Source organism: Protopterus annectens, chromosome 4.part0 (assembly GCF_019279795.1).
Source record: "Protopterus annectens isolate FY-2018-M chromosome 4.part0, PAN1.0, whole genome shotgun sequence".
Classification (NCBI taxonomy): domain Eukaryota; kingdom Metazoa; phylum Chordata; order Ceratodontiformes; family Protopteridae; genus Protopterus; species Protopterus annectens.
The window spans coordinates 940,067,356-940,087,676 of record NC_056733.1 but is presented as its reverse complement, the minus strand read 5'-3'; the positions used below and the strand labels follow the sequence as shown (position 1 = coordinate 940,087,676).

Below are 20,321 nucleotides of genomic sequence, written 5' to 3'. Positions count from 1 at the left end.
GGGGGTCCCCTTCTTTTCTGAGACTGTTTGTCTTACTGGAACCCTCATGTCTTGTATAGCCAACAAAAGGATGGTAGTAACAATCAAGAACCTAGCAAGACATCATTTGCAACTGGATCAGCCCTTGACTATGTCACTCTGATCCCCACCCCAACAATGGTTTACAAATGCAGGATTTGCACCCCCTAAGAATTAATACAATCTATGATGCTACTGCTGTTCAACAGGAACATGTGAAATTCTCCCCAATGCAGTGACCACCTTCATATAAGTAAATGTCAAACAGGCAGATAAAGCCATAATAATTTTATGCACTATAGCTGCTCAGGGTATAACCTCCAGCAAACCTTTCCTCACACTCCTTGCCAGTATCATTAAAAACACACCCAAGCAAAAACCAAAATGCAAATGTGAATTGCACAGAGAGAAAATCTCTATCTACAGCCCATTGTCAGACATGCATCACTTACCTACATGGGGGGGGGGGGAATGCTACAGTGCACCCTCCTTGCTTACTTATGTACCACACAAGCTGATTTTCAGAATGAATTATCAAGGGCCACAGGTACACCCTTTCAGGTAAGGAGATGCTTCTTGTTAGTTCAAGTTGGTTGATGATGAGCCCCCCTACATTTAATGGGGGAGGACCACTTTCTCTGGACTACATGAAGACCCAAGCTGAAATTTTCACTCCCTCATCCACCAGTGGAGCATTTATTATTAGTACAAGCACAGGCTCAGAGGCAAGATAGTAAGGGCCACCTTGGAACTGGTAGCGATGGCACACCTTTAAGGGGCCCAGAGACAGCGGTCTAACACCATGAAGAAATTTCTAAGCAGGTGGCAGGTCTGCAAGCCTAAACACATCGCAGTCTTCAGCAACACCTACCTCCTCAGCTGTGCAAATAATGCCATAAAAATTGTGATTGCCAGCCATCCCAAGATGTGTGGAAAGCCTCTCTTTGGACCCTTCGAGTCTTTATGAAGACATTGTAATTCATGATTTCCCAGGCCTTATCCAAAGGAAGGAATATCCAGTAACAGAGCATCCAACTCTGGCAATCCTCTGAGATGGGGGTCAGAAAGGGCTTCTCCTAGTTTACTGTAACCCCCCCCCACATGCTACTCAATCATAGCAGTCCTACATGACAGTCAGGACTGTAACTACTTGGTAAGTAGAGTCATCCTTTTTCTTGATTTAGCCAGCTCCAGAGGTGGTACAATGTAGTATAATGTTTCAGTGATTTCTTTTGTAAGTGAGGTAGCATTTCTTTTTGTGTTTGGCTGGGCCAAAAAGATGAAGAAACAGTAGGTATAAAAGTGGATCAAAGAGGAATCAATAAGAGGTGAAGGCTTGCTTTGCCTTCAAGTGATCGGCTGCCCAGGAGATGATGACTTCTTCCCAAGCCATGTATTCAATTGTATTACTTAACTCATCCTCCCATATCATTCTAAACTTATTTGTCACTATGCAACTTTCTTTCTTTAATATTTCATATAGTTTAACTACAGTACATTGTTTAAATAAAACTATCTTTTATATGCATGATTGAATTTTGTCAAGTATCAAGTCATTCACATATATATGGGAATATTCCTTGCCTGTTATATGAAATGTTGTGTTACACTGACGTCAGAAAGACTAGGTTGTTTGAAGATTTAATAATTTTATAACCATTTTTATTCAGGTTGCTAATAAAGATGATTAAAAATGCATGTTAAAATATTACATTCTGCACCTGTGTCAGGTTTAAATTTAGCATTTCTTGATGCTAGCCAGATTTGCATCCTAATCTCACTGCTTTCAAAACATTTACACATTTTCAAACTTCACTGTTATCACCTGCTTTCACCAGTTATACATTTTTTTCACTTTCATTGTTCTTTTTCAGCTTCATACACATTCTATCAGAAAAATGTAATTTTCTAGCACAGATTTTGTAAAATGTATTGAAAAGCAAGGCAACACTGTATTATGCTTATAGAAACACCTACTACATGAAACAAAAATTTCATCAACAAGAGTTTTTCCTGGTCTATTTGTGCCTCTTTTATATAATATACTTTTGTAACACTTTCTCTTACCAGACTTGTGTTTTACATTGCACACATCTGGTTTCTCAGTTATGTCTTTTCTGCAGTAGTAATTTCACTTGCTCAGCACACATCCATAGTTTCTGGTGAAGGCCAGTCTGTTTCTGTTAACAGCCACTTCTTTGTTTCAGCATTTCTCTTACCACAAACTGTTCTGTTATTAAAGACATCTGCAACTTGCCAAATTCACACCAAAGCCATGAACGAGGGGGAAGATGGTACACACCACCTACCTTGACCTAGCTAAAGCATTTGACACTATTCCCCACTCGGGCATAACAGATAAACTCTCCTAGCTAGGCATCAACCCATATGTTACCAGATGGTAACTAAGTGGCTCACTGATAGAACCCAGTCAGTCAAAATAGGGGAAGCCACCTCTAGCAGCATACCTGTATGAGTGGTGTACACAAAGGATTGGTCTTGGGGACTCTACTGTTTGAGATATACTTTTCTGAGGTGCAAGCCAAAATCAGTGGTCTGTGGTTGACTAGGTTTGCAGATGACTGCAAGCTGGGTGCTGTCTTAAATTCCCCTAGTGATGTGAACATCCTCCAAGTGGGCCTTTCCCAAACTAATGACTGGTGCCAGGAGCATGGCGTCAAACTGAATGCCAAGAAATGTTACATCCCTTTTGGGGAAAATGGCACCCCCACTAATTATTACATTAATAACAATGTACTAAGCATGCAAGTAGTCGTGAAGGACTTGGGCACCCAGGTAGACAGCAACCTGACTTTTGACCACTACGTTGCCTCTGTTGTACGGAAGGTTTTCTACATGACCCACCTCATACGAAAGAGTATTTTATCCAGGAACAAAGAGGTCATAATATCCCTGTACTCCTCCCTTAGCAGACCCATTACTGAGTACAATGCCCCCTTCGGGATGTACCTTGCCAAGCACATGCAGCAGCTGGAGGGACTGCAGAGGCTCCTGACCAGGAAAATCCAGGGTCTCAAACACCTGTCCTATACAGATAGGCTAAAAGCCCTGTCTCTCTACTCAATCTCATACAGACTGCTCAGAGGTGACCTGTGTCTAGCATACAAGGCCATCTCAGACCCAGCCTTGATGGGGTTGCTCCATATCCAGAAGTCAAAATCCATTCGGGCAAGCTACACACAAATCCTCAACCTGGTCTGTGACATTAATAGAACTTGTTGGTGGGATAGATTTGTGTCCCAGAGACTCCCCCCATCTGTGGAACAGACTGTCTCTCCATGTTAAGCAGAGTACCTCTCTAGTCCTTTGTAAGAGGAACCCGGACGACTGGATGGGAATGAGAAAATACATCCCTAGCATCCCACCTGTGTCCCTCCTGGACAGGGGAAACAGGTTCTGACTTTGTGGGAACATGCAAAATTCTTGGCTAGGCTTATAAGGGCCTCCAGGCCAACAGCCTAGATTCATCCTATGAACCTTAGCTGTTAGGGAGACTTAGGAAGTCCCCTTACTATCCAGATGTTTTTGCCTATGTTCTGTTCACCAGAGAACCAATTTTGACTGGTCCTCCCATTGGATTATGTACAATTTCAAAGACTTCAGCTTAATGTTAATTCTCTGTTTAAATTATCTACATCGACAGCTATGCACTTCTCCCGTGTCATTTTTTTTCTCTCATCATTAACTGATTCCAGTATATTAATTCCCTACCAACCTCCAGACTTCTAGAATATTCTGTCGCTTGTAGTCCCCATTCTAGTAACGTCTCTCTTGGAGCCAACTAATTCAAACAAGTTAGTATGCTTGACTGTTTCAATAAGCTTTGTATGCATTTTATTAACTCTATCACAAATGTTATTTTTTTCATCAAGAAACATTGTTATTAAATTATCACTTATGACAAAGGCAATCATACGTTTATATAAATGAAAACAAACCATATTAACATAATCCTAGCAGCCAACATTATACATCACTTATAATCTACCCCGTCATTGTCAGTCAGACATCATGTACTGCTTTCTTTTAAACCTCATGCCTCCCTTGTAAGTATTGCTGCCACAATTCCAATTTTCTCCTATGTAATCTGCTCTTACCCCTTTTTCAAAGATCCCAATTCCAGTTGTTTTCTCTCTGTTACTATATTCACTATTTCTAGTACAGTCTATTTAGACTTTGATTTCCATTTTCTAGTAATTACTTTTTTGGCAGCCACCAAAATTCGACTCAGCAAGGCCTTACTATGTCTAGGCAATTCCAATTCTGTATCATAGCTTAAAAATAATTTCCCTAGTTACACCAGTTTGCTCACCTAGCATCTCTGACAGAGTATTCTTCAGGGAACATTTATAGTCTGCCAACTCATTACACTCTCAGAAAATGTTTCCAATTACCTCCCTTCCCCATCACACCTCCAACATTTGCTATCTACCTGAGGAAAAATAAAATTCTTTGGAATCTACTTGGGGTGTATGTAAATATTTCCAAGCAAAAATACTAAATCTTCCAGATTTTGTTGCATATTTGGGAGACATACATATATGCCCCTATTATTTCTTTGTTAACTACCTATCCAATCTTTCTTCCAAGTCCTTTCTAACCTCCTCTCACTGATTCTTATAGTTATCATGCAATACTTTATATGCTCTACTAATTATTACTTTTTAATAGCAACTTCTGTACTAGATTCTACTAACAACTCTACCAGTGCTAATCTTTCATTTAGGACCCCCTCATTTCTTTGTCTTCTCCTATATTCTTATATCAGTCCTTGACTGGGAAGACAATCTCTAACCTGCAGTCCAAATAAGTTCTTGGCCTCTTCCCATTCTATTACCTTTCACTCTCTAGTTAATTGCTCCCAATACCTTGGTTCCTTTGCCAGTTTTCACCAATAAATTCCAACCCCCTAGCCTACTGTCTGTATCCCTAATTGCAGTCATCCCTATCAGCAGAAATTCCTTTTTCTATTCCCACTCTGGCTTACTTCTTAGAATACCTCCTGTTACTTTATGAATATAATATTATGTATGATTATTGTTATTCTCCTTAAAGGCCTGCATCCAAAATCCCTGTCTCGCCTCGTTTCTTGAGCTTCCTCCATTTCATCATCATCCATTTCCACCTGGAATTATACTTTTCTGCTTGTGCTATGTATAGCAGCCTTAACTTTGTAGATCTGAAATACCCCTTAGGTAATCCCAATCTGCCCTGTTCTACTGGAAGAATCAGCCTATCCCACTTGACTCTTGCTGTCTTTGCCCTCCAGATAAAGCCCTTCAGCTCTTTATTATTTGCTATCCACAGTTTCTCCTCTGATTGATAAAAATATGCCTGCCCTGTGTATAAAAATAAAGGGACTAAAAACATTTTAACTGCTTGTATCTTACTATCCATATCCATATACCAGAGCTTCCAATTTCTCATGTTTTGTATTATCTTTTGTTTACTCTTTCCACATATCTTTAGCTGCCACACTTGAATAATTTTTAATCCATACTCCTGAATACTTAATTTTATCATGTTCCCATAAATATGTATGTTGCTGAACCAATTCATGTGTCGGTACATAATTTATCACTACTGCCTTTGTTTTAGCTTCTTTAATTTTGTATACCGAAAAGATTTGAAACTGACTTGAAATGTTCCACAACACTGTAATGCCCCTTTCTGGTTTTGTCAGGTATAAAATAATATCATCTGCAAATAAAGCCAGCTTTTCTTGACCACTATACCAATTATATCCTTAAATTTCTGAGTCCCTTATTTTCTTTGCCAATGGTTCTAAATATGATGCAAACAACAAAGGGGGAAGAGGACACCCCTGCCTGGTTCCTCTGCTGAAGCAGAAATTATCAGAGAGGACCCCACCTATTTTATTTTCACCTCCAATCCCTCAAGTGTACTCCTAATCAACTTTATAATTTTATCAGGTAATGCAAATGCTTCCATTGCCCTGCTCATGAAGTCCCAGACTAGTCTGTCAAATGCTTTCTCTACATCAAGACCCACCAATAACAGTGGTATTTTCTTATATTCTGCTTTCCTCTGGATCATCAATGTTCTGTTAATGTTGTCAAATGTTTGCTTCACCTCCACAAAATCACACTGATCCAAATTTATCAATTTTGGCATCACTTTTGCCATTCTTTTAGCCATTATAGATGTAAATACTTTATAATCATGGCTTAGCATTGAAATGGTCCTGTATGAAGCTGGATCTGATGGATCTTTACCCTGTTTAGGTATTACAGCTACCACCGCTTTCTTCCAGGACATTGGAATTTCTCCTTCTCTTACAATACTGTTAAAACCTTCTAGATCTTTGTCAGTTTTTCCCTCATAGCTTCCAAACATCCACAGGAATACCATCTATTCCTGGGGACTTTCCTATAGATTGGTTATACATCACCATTTTTATCTCATCCCCTCCTATTCTGTTAGTAATTGAGCCTCCTCTACCTCTATCCTGGGCATATTTAATTCTTCCATAAACATTTCCATTTGCACCTTTTCTTGATTTCCACATTTTTCTGCTTTATACAGACTTTTATAGGATTTCCAAAATATTTCTAATACCTCTACATGATCTATTGTTACCTTCCTTGTTATAGGCTCCCTAAGCTTGGAGACAATCCTTTCTACTTTTCATTGCCAGAGTCATTGTGCTAAATGTTTCTGAGCTCTAGAGTTATCATCATAAATTTTCCTTTTTTAAACACCTTTATTAAATTACCACTTGTGATATAGTCACATTTATGCTTATATAAAAGTAATCAAACTGTACTGATAAGTTAAAATTAACATTTGCTTCACATATGGTTTTACTTTAATATTGGCTGGTTACCCTTTACACTGTTTAATGTACACATATGTATATTTTATTTTACATTTGTTAACCAGGAAAGTCCGACTTAGAACAAAGCCAATTTTCAGTGTAGACCCGGGGAGAAGTGCTCCAGATGCATGTCTTTGTAACATGGGAGGAAACCGGAGCACCAGGAGGAAACCCACACGAACGCAGACAGGACATGCAGACTCCACACAGAAGGCACCCCAGCCGAGAATTGAACCAGAGAACCTCTTGCTGTGAGGTGACAATGCTACCACTGCGCCATCCACACACACAGGCACACATTATATATATATATATATATATATATATATATATATTTTTTTTTTTGTTCGGGACTTGCGCTGATCTCTTAATTTTGTTGGTTGAACAGTCACCATTAGGATGCAGACTATCAGTAGAGAACTAAGGATTTGACATCAAGAATCTTTAACGTAGGGATTGGTTGTTTGTCAAACATAGTCTTTTATGTATTTCTATGTTTAACTGGATGTGTGAACAGCTGTTACTACTGGCTGCATAGTTATTACTAGCTTGTTATTGATAGGTGGTGTATATAAATTCCTGCTTTTGGTGTGTTTACTTAGATCTGAAGAAGGACTGCTTAAGTCCGAAAGCGCTTATCTGTTTCTATTTTATTTGTTTCTACTTTGTTGTAGCCATTAAAGGATTTTACCCTCGACCTGGTGGATGCACAGAGTATTTGTTCTGTTTTACACACACACACACACACACACACACACACACACACATATATATATATATATGTGTGTGTGTGTATATATGTATATATATATATATATATATATATATATATATATATATATATATATATATATATGCGTGTGTGTGTGTGTGTGTGTGTATGTATGTATGTATAGGCAGCCATTATTTAGGGTAGAGTATAAACATTTAACCTCTATAAGGGTTTGGCTCAAGGGTTAAGATCTTTGCATGATAGACAAAAGGTACAGAGTTTGATTCTAACCTTAAATTACTGGCTAGGCTTAAAATGGCCCTTCAGGGCAGTTTGATAAGTATTCACCTTTGAAATTAATACATTTTGTGAAAAACTGTTTATTATTATTAAACATTTAACACATACAAACCTTACTGTGGTTTGGATGTTAGTTGGGATATTCTGCAGACACCTTAATGATTATGGACATCAGCTGGGCTATAGACTTTGTGTTTCTAAATTATAGCCAAACATTCCTGTGCTGATGAGGTCACAAGAATGCTGAAACATGCATATCCACAGCTAGTGGGGTTTGGCTTTATTGGCCTAAATGTATCCACAAAGACTTAAAAAGAAAAAGTAAGAAATCATGGACATTCAGAAACCATTTTGCTGAAACACTTGATGTCCTTAAGAGGTCATTTGCATAGATCCCATGGGCCTCTATTACAGGAGGTTTAAGGTATCCATACCTCTCAACTGTACCAAATTCCTCAGTATTTATCATTTTTGGGTACAAATAATGTGGTGCCACAAATTCCTGAGTGGCCCCTTTAAATCCCGATTTTTTTTTTTTCATTTTTTTTATGTATGTCATGAGACAAAGAGAAAAAAGTGAATGTTCATCTAAAAAAAAGTAGATAAACAACTCTGAATGTAACTGGATGGCAACAGCTATTGCCAAGCATATGTCTTGAGGAATATATACCCCACTGAATAAGACACTGATGCCTGGGACTGGAAGTCCGTTAGTGGTCTTGGTGAGAGACTGAGTTTTGCATATATTGAAGACAGCACAACCAATGAACCAACAAAACAAATGTGCAGAAGAGTTGACCTAGTAATGCCATTGCCAATGTAAATCCACCTCACCACAGTACTTAAAATAAGTACAATGTTCCACCATGATTAAAAAAAAAATAAAAAACAGCAAATTTACTAAAGGGACAATGTTTAGCTTTCAATGTGCTTTTGTAGTCTATTTAAATGAATTAGTGTTTCTTTAAGTGTGACGGCTTAACATACTATGTAACATTCGTGAAATGTTTTATTTAAATATGGGAATGTTGCCTATAAGAATCTCTCTGAAGACCCTGAACTATTGGGGACAAAGCACTAAGGTTTTTATCATGTTTTATTGTTCCTACAGTGAATCTGCTGCTTTTCTATCACAGACTCACAGTGATACATTGGACTTTTTTAAGTGCAGTTTGTCTTTTTGACTTTTCCCGGTTAAGGGTCACCACAGCGGAACTCCAGTCCGCTAATGATTGGCAGTCGATTTTTATGGTGCTGAGTTGCCAGCCCAACGCCCAACCTTCAGCGAAGGCATGCCCATTCACGCATATCTTTCGGAGGCCACTCGACTGCGGGGAGGACATGCAGACTCCACACAGAAGGCACTCCAGCCGAGAATCGAACAGGAGAACTTCTTGCTATGAGGCAACAACGCTACCACTGTACCACCGCGGCATAGTACCGAGCTGGATTTCTGGTGACGTTATGCTCGAACAACTCTGCACAATTGTTTTGTTGGTTTGTTAGCTTTGCACATGTTTGCAGTCTGGCTGCTGGAGTCATGGCTAAGTTAGACAACTTTCTAGAGTGTAAACTGCATTATGGAGGGGAGCAGGAGGTAAAGAACCTGCAGGTATTATTCCGGTTTAGAAAGTAGCGTTGGAAGATGAAAGTTTTTTAGTACATTTAGTCAAAAGTATTGTTGTCCTGCTGCTCTTGCAAACTGCAAACTGATGGGGGTAATTCTGCAGAAGCAGCGGAATTTGTCAGTACAGTAGTTTTGTGAGGTATGCTTGCACTGGCAGCTAGCCCAGTACTTGCCTATGAACCTATTGAACAAAATGCTGTAACTGTGCAAGCTGTTCAGATAGTATGATATGCTTTATATGGACAGACTTGTACAGTAAAGCACAATTACACTATCAGTTGCACTGGAGTCGAGTCTGATTTAATGTTAATTTTGGTTGCTTTTGATTTCAGCTGAGATTTGTAGTTTTGAGGGCTAGTATGGTGGTGTCAGAGTTTAGATGAATGTGACCATTTTGATCCTACTCTTGGGTGACAGGGAGTCATTCTCTCCTGGATTTACGTATGGTGTTTGGTAATTTACGTCTGGTTTTGTTCCCTCACGGGACATAATTGTTTAGAATAATGTTTCAGGCATACAGTAGAGTGCAAGCTTTTGTGCAGTTCCATAATATTTATTGTAACATGAAGGTGATTTTCTGCTTGTTGAAGTGCAAGATGACAGACTATTTCAGTTTGCAGGACTTTAGAAAGAAGCCCTATAATTAAAGGAAAGTTAAGTATGGGACTGGTGAGCGTGGGCACTTGGGAGGTGCTACTGAATCTCTAAAATGGGGACATTTTCTACATTTCTTTTCAGAAGGGTAGTTTAACTTATAATTTCAGACGAAATGGAATTTGTGACCAGCCAAATCTGACAACACCTAATGATAATTAGAATATTTTTCCTTCTGAATTTGCGGACTTAGTAATGAAAGTAAGGTCAGACTTTCAAAACATTTGGTGTTAAGGAACATTAAGTTTAATTTACTTCTGTTATGAGTATCTATGGACATAAAAAGAAGTTATATCTTACCATAATGTTCCATCTGTGTTGTTGATCTTCGTTCAGTCATTACTGATAGGTTATCGGTTCCGTCCTCGGAACCGAGCCGGCCTTATATCAAGTTTGTGTCAGCCAAAAACTCTTGAGCCAAGATCCTACCCAGAATGCTCTGCTCCTTTACCTCAGATCGAGTTTGCAAGTTGATGGACAAAAGTAGAGGCTACCTCTGGTCATAACAGACCTACAATAAAGGAGTATATGAGATCAACCAGGAACCTCCGGAGGGGGACAGAGGGTGGGAAGTAATAAATGAACGAAGATCAACAACACAGATGGAACATTATGGTACAACATAACTTCTTTATCTGACGTTGTTAATCTTCGTTCATTCCTTACTGATGGGACACGGTCCCCAGCTACCTGTATCCCTGGGTGGCCCTCATGGAAGGACATTCTTGAGCACCATGGAGACAAAAGAAGCTCTACCTCTGGAGGCCAAATCCAATTTGCAATGAAGGAGGTTGGCCCAAGTCGCAGCTGAGCAAATATCATTGAGAGAAGCCTTAGCATGGAAAGCTGCTGAAGTTGCCATAGACCTTGTAGAATGTGCTTTGACTCTGTGAGGCAAGGTGATGTTGTTCTTGTTGTAGACAAAGGTAATGCAATTTCTCAACCATGATGCCAATTTAACTTTTGAAACAGGATGACCTAGACTTGGTCCAGAAAAGGCCAGAAATAAGTTGGTTAGATTTACGGGTAGATTTTGTTCTGTACCGATAGAATCGTATTTGCCTATGAACATCCAGGGAGAGCAGGCAATACTCTCTCTTGTTAGAATGATTAGGAAAAAATACTGGGAGGTCAATAGACTGCTTGATAGACCGCTCTGACACCACTTTCGGTAAAAAGGAAGAATTAGTTCTCAGTGATACTCTATCCTTATGGAAGATCAGGTAGGGAACGTTTGATGCAAAAGGCATGAAGTTCTAACAAACATCCGGCAGATGTGATTGCAACCAGAAAAAAAAGTTTTCCAAGAGAGGCACTTTAAATCACATGAAGACGCAGGTTAAAAGGGGGAGCTGTTAGAGCTTGTAGAACCAAGGCCAAATCCCAAGGCTGTACTGGTTCTCTAAAGGGAGGTTTTAGGTGAAGAACCCCCTTTCAAGTAAGTCTTACAGAGTCTATGTGACATGAGTGAAGAATCCTGAAAACCAATGTGGAAAATTGAAATGGCAGCTAAATGAACATAAACAGTAGAGGCTGACACCCCAGACTGGAAAATATGTGATAGGGAATCTAAAACCACCAAAACTGGGGCTGACAAGGGATCTAGTCATTTATTCGCTGCCCATAATGAAAACTTTTTCCATTTACTGAGATAGATTAGTCTGGTGGACGATTTATGAGATGCAATAAGAATATTGCGCACCGGGGACAAGAGGTTATCTTGCCTGGCAATCACTGGAAGTGGAGAAACCAAGCTGTCAGCTTTAGGGTTGTTAGAGTGGGGTGAGTCAGACCCTGTGGATGGGAGATCAATGCTGGGGATGGATTGAGGATCCCTGGTCGACCTAGAAGATGAGACCAGAGGAAGGGGAACCAGACTTGTTGAGGCCAATATGGAGCGAAAAGGATCACTTTGCTTTTCAACTGCAGTGCTTTCTTCAGAAATTGGGGGATGATGGGGAGAGGAGGATAAGCATAAAGTACACCAGAGGGCCAAGCATGGACTAGAGCATCTCTCGGTGACTGTCCCCGAGGGGGAATCAGGGCAAAATAGTTGCTGCACTTGTAGTTGGTTGGGGAGGCGAATAGGTCGCAGCAAGGCTGGCCCCAGCGGTTGAAAATTTTTGCCGTTATCAAAGGGTTGAGGGACCACTCATGAGGTTGTAGAATGCACCTGCTCAACTCGCCCGCTATCACGTTGGAGCTCCAGGGACTGTGCACTGTAATTAGGAAGCAGTTGGAAGCTATCGCTCATTGCCATATTCTCAATGCCTCTCGGCATAACAGATGAGATCTGGTGCCCCCTTGCTTGTTGATATACCAGACCACTGACATGTTGTCTGAATGGATCGCAATAGTCCCTGACAGAAGGATGGAATGGAATTCTAGCAAAGCTAGTAGCACTGCCCTCAGTTCCAAGACACTGATATGCAAAAGGGCCTCTATCTCTGACCAGGTGCCTTGGACCAAGTTTCCCTGACATATCCCCCCACCCCATCAGAGAGGTGTCCATGGTCACCGTGGCTTTCGGTTGATGGGGACTGAAGGGGCGAGACCATTGTTGGGGGTTTCGAGACGTCCATCAGAGCAAATCTTGCTTGTATTTCTGAGTTACACTTATCTGAAAAGACAAAGAGTGTTGTACAGAGTACCACTGAGTGAGGAGCAACCACTGGAGAAGTCTCATGTGGAATCTGGCCAGAGGAACAATGGTGATCGAGGCTGCCATTGACCCCAAGAGTTGGAGTATGGACCGAGCGGAAGATTTATGGTGACAGAGCAGCGGCTGAACCTGTTGTCTTCTTTGAAGCCTGTGATCTGGAAGAGATGATGTGCAATTCCTCATGTCTAGCAGTACCCCAATAAATTCTATAGACTGCGCTGGGGTCGTGTTGGACTGCTCCAAATTTGAAGTGATTCCCAGGCATTGTGCTGTGACGAGTGTGTAGATTAGGGCTTTTTCCAGTAGACGCTTGGTGGGGGTGTTGAGGAGCCAGTCGTCTAGGTATGGAAACACCTGGAATCCTTGAAGTCGCAGGTGAGCGATGACCACTGCCATGCATTTGGTGAACACTCTGGGGGCTGTAGAGAGACTGAAGGGCAGTGCTCAAAATTGGTAGTGACTGGTTCCTATGTGGAAGTGGAGGTATCTTCTTGAGAGCTTGTCTATTTTTATATGATAATACTCATCTTGAAGATCTACAGAGCACATCCAATCATCTTCTTCCAGAAGAGGAAGGATAGACTGGACCCTGATCATCCGGAATTCCTCTGTTTTTACAAATTTGTTCAGTGTGCTGAGATCCAGAATCGGTCTCCAGTCCCCTGTCTTTTTTGGCACCAAAAAGAACCTTGAGTAAAAAACGGATCCTATCTGGTCTGGAGGAACCACTTGGATGACTTTTTTTGTAGCAGCTTTCGGATTTTGTGTGCTGCTGCTTCCCTTTTACTGGGTGGGACATCGGGTAAGTCTCTGGGAGAGGCTGGACAGAGATGGAAGGGGATGCGATAGCCTCTGGATATTATCCGCTGTACCCAAGAATCGGTGGTTATGTTTCACCAGGCAGTAGGGTACAAGGAAAAACAACCCCCGACCGCTTCCAGAGGTGAGCAGTCGGGCAATGCTTCAAGAGTGCTGATAGGGTTGGCCAGAGAAAATCTCTGGAACCCTGGTTTCGTGGACCTTTTATACCCTGAAAGGGGCTTCTTCCACTGGAGTTTCCCCATCTGCCTCTGGGGGAGAACTCGGCATGTGCGTCATGGAAAGAGCCCTGTGATTTTCTGTGCCACATCTTCCCGCTCCTCTGACTTCTGGAGTAGAATCATTGAGGAGTGGGGTGTCTGACACCAATGGCAGATAGGGTCTTACCATCTTGTTCGCACCTTGCCAGCGTATCTTTAACATTAGGGCCAAAGAAAGAAGTGACCTTGATGGGGGCGTTCATAAAGGAAGACTTAAAGAAGTCCGCAAAGGCGCACCCAGGGATGTCGTCTCATAACTATACCTGCGCCTGCCGCTCCTTCCATTGCATGTGAAATAAGATGCATGGAAGAATTGGATATGGATTCTAGGGTCGTTATCTGAGAAGCTACATTGTCGCAGACCTCATCAGAAACAGCTCCGCAAAGGTTTCAGAGAGTTGGTTGATAAGATCCCTCTGGAGTCTTGTAAAGTGTGCCAAATATTTCAAGGACCTTACGGTGAAGGTCAATGAAGCAAACACACTCTTCCCGAGTCTATTGCCCAGGACTCCTTGTTGGGCAAATGGACAGTCTGGCTCTCTTCTACCAAGTCTTTCTTGGTTGCAGCCACCACCACCATGGCATCTACTGGAAGACATTTTGACCAATGGGGATGCTCAGCTGGGGGAGATAAAATTTTGTCAAACCTCCGAGTTATAGCTTCCAGGGTGTCAGGAGTCTTCGGTGCACACTTGACGATGAGATGGACAAGCTCACTGGCCAGCGGGGTAACCCAGGAGGTAGGGGGCCGGGAACGAAAGGCCTGCAGGAATACAGATTCCTCTGAGGAAGGATTGGAGAACTTCCAGTCACCCCTCTGTCTTAGGATCTCTAGGATGTCACTAAAGGCCACCTCATCAGAGGGTGACCATGGGGATCCTTCCCCATCATCAAAGTCCGTATCTTAGGTCAAAGACTCCTCAGTGGAGTCCATGTGCTCCCTCTTGCATGAAACCTTGCGAGGTACTTCCTCAGTGGAAAGTTCTGGGGAAGATTGCAAGGAGGAAGTCTCCTGAGGGGGAGAAACCTGAGGCCCTTATGCCTGGTGGTTGTGGCTTGTGACAGTTGCGGCACGTGGGGGGTGGGGATTCTGACATGGAGGGTTTGCCAGCGGAGGCAAGCGCCCTCTCCATGGCCTGGAAGGAAGGCCAGACCACCCAAAGAGGGATGGGAGCCTGGAACAGAGCACGACAACCTTGGAACCAGGGTCACACCCCACTGCGCAAGCTAACCCCCAAACCAGAAGTCTTAAGAGGGCTGTGAAGCGTGAGCGAGGGAGGATTCCTGGAGGGTGCCATAGAAAAAATCGTCATGGTACCAAGAATGCCCTCACTCACGGCACCATTCACTAGCCTGAGAAGAGCCCGATGCCCAGTGCACCGAGGGCCACAAGGACGAATCTGGCTTCAAAGTGAGGTCCACTACTGGGGTCGGAGGAATGGAAGCTGCTGTCGAAGGAAGGGGCTTCGATGCTTGTGTGGAAATCGAAGGAGGCGTGTACGTTGGAGTCTGAGGAGAAATACTTTCACCTGAAAGAGGGAACATAGATTTAGATGGTTGAGAGAGACCCCTGGCCACATGCAACTGGTCAACAAGCCGCAACACATCTTGTTCAGACAGGCTCCTCGTCAACCTCATAGAGAAACCTGAAGGTGATTCTGGCCTTTCTAGAAAAGGGCTATACTGGCTACCAATAAACAGATCCAAAGAAGGAGAGTTCTTGGTCCTTGCTAGTTCGAGTGGTGCAGAGCCCAGAACCGAGGGTGTCTGCACTGAGTAGAATGGTGTTGAGGTAGTCTGCGCCGATGAAGGCAGCGCCATAGTAGTCGAAGGTGTCTGCACCGTAAAGGCAAGTGTCTGCACCAATGAGTACGGTGCCATCAAGGAAGATGTCTCCACCGCTAGTAATGACGGTGCCAAAGGTGTCTGCACCATACAGGACAGTATTGTCATACTCGGGGCCGAAGGAGATTGCACCAACGGTGCGAAAGGAGACTGTACCTGCAGAGACGGTGTGGTAAAGGCTGCGACGAAACTGATGGAGCCGTAAGTGTCTGCACCGGGAACTCTGGTGCCGATAAAGGGGACATAGCTGGAGCAAGAATCAACTGGGGCGGTGCCGAGCCTGGAGCCGAAAGGGTCACAGGTGGCAGCATCATACTGGAAATTTTTACCTTCTTATGAGTCGACTCCCTACGATCTCCAGAAGGAGATGAAGTGAGCGACCTCGCGGAGGAAGAAGTATGCCTCTTATGGGGTTTAGCAAAAGGGGGTGAGCCCTCCGACCCAGAGACAGCCTCACAGAAAGGAGTTTTGAGGAGGCCTTTCAGATTAACTTGTTCTTTCTTTCATTGATAGTCCTGGTCAAAAATTTCTACAAATCCCACACATGGGATCCACTGAAAGGTGGGAGACATTCAAGCAATAGACACATAAATCATAGCCATCAGAAAGTGGTAACTTACAGACCTCTCAAGTGTACCGAATTCCTTGGTAAATACTGTTTTTGAGGGCAAAATATTATTGTGCCAAGAATTCCAGCGTGGCCCCTTTAATTTCCGATTTTTTTTTTTTTTTACTCAGGACATCATCTCGTGCAGGGTGGGCGTGATGATGTCAGCTTCCGCAGGCTGGTCTGTGTGTGTGACTTTCTTCCCCTGGCCCTCTGCTTTACTTATTTAAAGCTGCAGGAAGTTACATTTGTTTTGCCAGGCTCGGCCCCAGTCCTTTCCTCTCCTCAAGGTAAATGTAAATGTAAAGAAAAAACTCTGATGTTTATTTTATGGCTGCAGGAAGTTACATTTGTTTTGTCCAGCTTGGCTCCAGTCCTCTCCTCTCCTCATGGTAAATGTAAAGAAAAAACTGTGATGTGATTTGCTTAGAGGCGGCAGTTGTCAGTTATGAATGTATTATAAGCCTAAAGAAACTGCTTACAGTTGTGTGTCGGCGATTCAGTGGGAGCAGACTTTACTTTTTAACTCAGGCAGGCAGGTTATGTTTGTTTAAACAATGCTTACTTTAACGGTCGGCAGGGGTGTGTTAACGGCCAGCTTCTTGTTTTCTGTTTGGCTTGCTTACTTTAACGGCAAGATTGTGAATGCGGACATTCAACTTCTTAAAGTTACTTAAATGTAAATGTAAAGAAAAAACTGTGATGGATCATGTGATTTACTTACAGGTTGCAGTTGCCAGTTGTGAATGTATTATAAGCCTAAAGAAACTGCTTACAGTTGTGTATTGGCGATTAGGCAGGAATAGACTTTACTTATTTAACACAGGCAGTCAGGCAGGTTATGTTTGTTTAAACAGTGCTTACTTTAATGGTCAGCAGGAATGCGTTAACGGCCAGCTTCTCATTTACTGTTTGCTTTGCTTACTTTGATTTCAGGAGTATGTGTGTGTCGTGTGGCCAATTTTTCATACTCTGTGCTTACTTTAATGGTAGGAATGTGCTAACGGCCAGCTTTGCGTTTACTGTTTGCTTACTTTAACACCAGGAGTGTGCAAAATTTGCTGTGTGCAACAGTTTCTTTTCATTTAATGGCTGGCTGCTGCAGGCGGGAATCTGAGCTTTCATTTAGTTATGCTTACTTACTGATTGCAGTTGTGTAATGTATCAGCAGGAGCAGCTTACATTACAAGCCAGTTTCTAATTTACTTATTGTGGCCAGCTTTGCTGTGTGCGTGCACTAAGCAGAAAGTGGTCATTATTGTTGAACTACATTAAGTATTTTGGAAAACAGAAAATAAAACTGTTACTCTCTTTGTGCTTAGGATTTTATTTATTATCTATGTTATTGCCTGCCTTCCAGTAATGTTGCTTACAAAGGGCAGGACACTGGTGAAGTCCATCACATATTATGACAAAACAGTAGGTCATGTGTCTGATAACTTGAATCAAATCCTCGGAATCTGCCTAAGAAAATCACGACTGAGTGCTAAAGGCTACATGGTGTAAATGCTTTTTATAGGTTCATAGGTTCATACTAGGCTATCTGCCCGAGGGCATTTACAAGCCTAGCCCATAGTTTTGTGGCTTACGCCACCCCTTTAGTATGGGGAACTATACCCATTATTTTGCTGTGCCTCTGTTGAGCAGTGACACTGAGGTAATCCCTGGGGTATATCTGCGATCTCCCATCCATTGGTCAAGATTTCTCTTGAACAAGGCCAGCGAGGTGCTCTGCCTCACATATACCGGGATTTTATTCCACAGCATAGGGAGTCTTTGGGTGATGAATCTATCCCTCCAGCACGTCCTATTAATAGCCGTGTCGAGGTTTAAGTCTCCGCCCTTGTGGCTCTGACGGATCTAGATTTTTGAGGTGAAGCATATTCATCAAATCTGGGTTTGACATGGCCTTGTATGTTAGGCAAAGGTCACCTCTGAGCAAGCGGTGGCGACTGAATAGAGCTGGAGTTCTTTCAGTCGGGCAGCATAGGACAGATGTTTGAGACCCTTTTATCCTTTTGGTGAGGAACTTTTGTGGCCTCTCCAGCTGCTGCAAGTGTCGGGTCAGATACATTCCGAATGGGGCATTGTACTCAATCATTGGTCTGATGAGTGATGAGTATAGGGAGACTATGACCTCCCTTGATCTAGATGAGAATCCCTTCATGATAAGGTGGGCAATGTAGAAGGTCTTCCTAACTACTTTAGCTACATGGGTGTCGAATGACAGACTACTATCAACCTGGGTCCCCAGGTCCCTGATAACTTCTTCTGTACTCAGTGGATTGCCACCTATTTGGTAGCTAGGGGTAACCTTGTTTTTCCCGAAGGGTATGACTATGTATTTTTTGGCATTTAACTTTAGGCCATGGCTCTGGCACCAGTTATCCGTTTCTGTGAGACCCTTCTGAAGGATATCTGTGTCAGATGTGTTTTCTACTATGGCGCCCAGTTTGCAGTCATCTGCAAACTTTGTCAGCCATAATCCTCCTGTGTTTGCTTGTACTTCGGAAAAGTAGATGCCAAACAAGAGTGGGCCCAGGACTGAGCCCTGTGGTACACCACTTGTGACAGGCTTTGAGTCTGACATGGCGCCAGCAACTCTGACCCTGTGGGTTCTGTCACTCAGCCAGTTTGCAACCCATCTTGTGATGTATGGGTTAACATTTAAGCTGTTGAGTTTTTCAATGATACCCGAGTGGGGTATTGTATCAAAGGCCTTCGCCAGATCGAGGTAGGCTGTATGGACTGCCTTTCCCTCATCAATGGCTTTGGAGACTGTTTCAAAAAAGTCAACCAAGTTTAGAAGGCATGATCTGCCTTTGACAAAGCCAAACTGGGATGGATCCAAAGTCTGCAAATTCCCTATGTCTTTATTTATGAGGTCCATTATGATCCTCTCCATGGCTTTGCAGATAAGGCTTGTCAAGCTAATGGGCGGTAATTTCCAGGGTCGGTGGAGGCACCGCCTTTGTGAAGTGGGACCACAGTTGCAGTGCGCCACTCCTGGGTGCGTATCCAGAGGTAAGACTATGATTAAACAGCTGTCCTAGCTGTGGGTTTAATTCCTCGTTGAGTTCGTGGAGCACACAGCCGGGGACACCATCAGGTCCCATGGATGCTGTGTTTTTGCTTTGGAGAGAGCAGTTCTCACTTGGGCGTTGGAGATGTTTGGGGGCTGCAATCGCTTGGTATAGATATCTCTCCTTTTGGGGAGGGGAGAAGTTTGCACTGAACCTGTCAGCCAGTATGTTGGCAATGTCTGTAGGATCAGTAATCTTCACATCATTTTGAACTAGTTCTGAGCATATCTGGGAGTTTCCTCCCAGGTTTCTAACATAGCTAAAGAAGGCCTTATGATTGTCTTTTGAGTCTTTAGCTATTTTTCTCTCAAAATTTGCTTTGGATGATTTTATGAGAGCTCTTAGTTTTTTACTTATAGTGATCAAGGGTGTCTTACCTTTTAAGGATTTTGCTCTATCTTGTAGTAGCTTCCTCCTTTTGTTGTAGAGTTTGTTTATGGCTGGGGTCCACCAGAGTGGACGCTTGCCTTTGGTGCAAAGAGTCTTTGTTTTGCTTGGGATTGCCTTATCCATGCAGTCCTGCAGGTGCTGGTAGAAGGCATTTGTAAGTGATTCAGCGGCTTGAGTACTGTTTTCCGTCGGCTCGGGGGCCTTAAAGGAGACCACACTAGTCTTTAGAAGTGTGAAGTCTGCTTTCGAGAAGTTCTTTACTGTGGTCTTTTTTATTTCAGGTGGGCGTTGGATGAGGACCTCCAGCGAGATTATTTGTGATCTGATCTCACCAGTGAGGGGTATACTTCGGTGTTGAACATTGTGCTCCCATGTTCGTGATGATGAGATCAAGTATGTTTTCTCCTCTTGTGGGGATGGTGACTAGTTGTTCCATGGCATTTGAGTTTATGAATTCCAGGAACTTTTGGGCTAGGTGTTTGGGC

The 20,321-nt window shown here is 42.6% G+C and overlaps 1 protein-coding gene across 2 annotated transcripts in view; it reads right to left on the bottom strand.

Moving 5' to 3' along the window:
* The window catches only part of HIP1R (huntingtin interacting protein 1 related), a 2,955,354-nt gene that overhangs the window by 162,006 nt on the left and 2,773,027 nt on the right, over window positions 1-20,321 (bottom strand). The window lies entirely within an intron of this gene.